We start from the raw sequence: 2,494 nt of genomic DNA, 5'->3' as shown, positions 1-2,494 counted from the left end.
GGTTCTTTTTTTTAAAGTGATGGCTACTACTCGTTAATTTAAAATTAAACCTACCAAAGACGAGGGTCTTCCCTTAGCGCCCTCCAAATCTCTTAACGCCCCATTAGTGCCCCTTTGCTCCAAAATGCCTCCCTCAAGCTCCAAATGCCCCACTCCCATTCTTTCTTTTCTAATAGTCTGTTTACATTTGCTTTAGAGTGTAGCGCCCCATGCAGCGTCATCAACTTTCTCGTCCTTCTATCCAGTGTTGATATTTCCTCCTTAGTCCATTTGAGGATGGACGCACTATATATATCTAACCACCGCAACTGCCCAAATATTCTTTGCTTTAATCAAATTTTTGGCATTTAGGTTGGATTTCAACGCCATCTTCACCGTTTTTTTGATACACCTCGCTGACCTTCACTTTCATTTCGCTGTGTAGAATGACATCCAGCTCCAAGATCCTTAAATATCGCCGGATTATTATTATTATTATTATTATTATTATTATTATTATTCAGTAGTTTTATTTTTATAACGTGCTTTCACTTCACTACCGAGCGCAGCTCTGTGCGCCTTGGGTATGTGCTGTGGTTTGCTGTGGTGCTCTTATGTTTACTGTATTGAAAGTGTTTTGCGTAGAAGTAGTGCAATTTTCTGTATGTTATATATATTTGTAAGTCCTGGTGTTTTTGTTATGTATTTGTCTGAATATTTTTTTATTATACCTAAGGCACCTACTATGATAGGAATTGTTATTATTATTATTATTATTATTATTATTATTATTATTATTATTATTATTATTATTATTATTATTATCATCATTATCATCATCATCATCATTATTATTATAGACGTCGCACAGTATACAATATCGTGAGGTTGTTGATTGAAGATATTGTGTTTACCGGGTGTTTGTACTGTCTGTCAAGTCACAAGGACCTCAGATAGACAGTACTTTACGAAATATGTGTGCAGTTCCAAGTAATGCCGACTTTTGCAATACATCTAGAATTGTAGGGTATCTCTAAGGTTTTCAGATGTTTTTTTTTTTTTTAGATTGGGTTGCATTGAACCCGATACTCCGATGACAATAGGGATAACTTTTATATTCGACTCTCGTAGCGTCACATCTTAGCGATCTCAATTCCCAGGTTTCCATATTTATCATGTCTTTCTCTTGATTTCATGATGACATGTTGATCTCCTGGCACTGCTACGTCGATTATTAAGCACTCTTAAGACATCGCACAATATCCAATATCGTGGTGCTGTTGATTGAAGATATTGTCTACCGGGGTTTGTACTGTCTATCAAATCACAAGGACCTCAGACAGACAGTATTTTACGCAATATGCGTGCAGTTACAAGTAATGCCAATTTTTGCAATACGCCTAGATTGTAGGATATTTCTAAAGTTCCCAGATGTTTTTCAGCTTAGGTGGTATTGAACCCAATGCTCCAATGACAATAGGGACAACCATTATGTTTGACTCTCGTAGCTGTCGCATCTTAGCAATCTCAATTCTCAGGTCCCATATTTATCAGTCTTTTCTCTTTCTTTCATGATAATATGCTGACCTCCTGTGGCACTACCACGTCAATTATTAGGTGTTCTTGTTTGTCCCTCCTAAAGGTTGTTATATCCAGCCTTCTGTGCTCTAATACTTTATCTATCTGGAAGTCAAAGTCCCAGAGGAATTTTGCCTTCTGCTTTTTGTCCATTACCTTTTCCGGTGTATGTTGGTACCAAGTACTCGTTATCTCGTATCCATACTTCCGGCATAGTAGCCAGTGAAGGTTTTGGGCTATCTTGTCATGTCTGCGCTTGTACTCTTTCTGTGCAAGACTTTCACAAGCACTAACAATGTGAGTCGCGCTTTCGACCCTCTTCCCACACATTCGACAGAAGTTCGTTGCACTAGTGTGGTATATATCCCTTTTCACTTAGTTGGTATTCAATGTCTGATCCTGAGCAGCGATGATTAGGCTTTCAGTATTTTTTCTTAGATCACCCTTGCTGAGCCATCTCCATGATGCTTCCTGTTTTTTTTTTTTGGTTTTTTTGTTATTTTCGCGGTGGAACTGACCATGTAATTCCATGCAGAGTATGGTTTCTTCTCTCTCGTTGGCTGTTCTTGATCGGAATTCGTGAGCACTCTCAAGTCCATTTTTGGTAAATCTTTCTGCATTAGCAGCATACTATAGCAGGTCTTGTTTACTGTTTACCATTTTTCTTCTTTCACTGTTGATACACTTCTTATTATTATCATTACCGTTCCATTCCATTCTGTGGCACATTAGACGGTTTCATTAGCATATTAGTTTTTACATTTTTTTTTTAAGTGGTTCATTTTGAACGATCCATTCCCATTTTTATAAAATGGACGCTGTGAGTGATCCTCATAATCCTCCTTCTATGCATCACAACCGATTATGGAGATTTGTGTGAGTGCTCGTGTGTGTGTGTGTGTGTGTGTGTGTGTGTGTGTGTGTGTGTGTGTGTGTG

The sequence above is a fragment of the Octopus bimaculoides genome, chromosome 3 (genome assembly GCF_001194135.2).
Source record: "Octopus bimaculoides isolate UCB-OBI-ISO-001 chromosome 3, ASM119413v2, whole genome shotgun sequence".
Taxonomy (NCBI): domain Eukaryota; kingdom Metazoa; phylum Mollusca; class Cephalopoda; order Octopoda; family Octopodidae; genus Octopus; species Octopus bimaculoides.
This window is presented reverse-complemented; position numbering follows the sequence as displayed.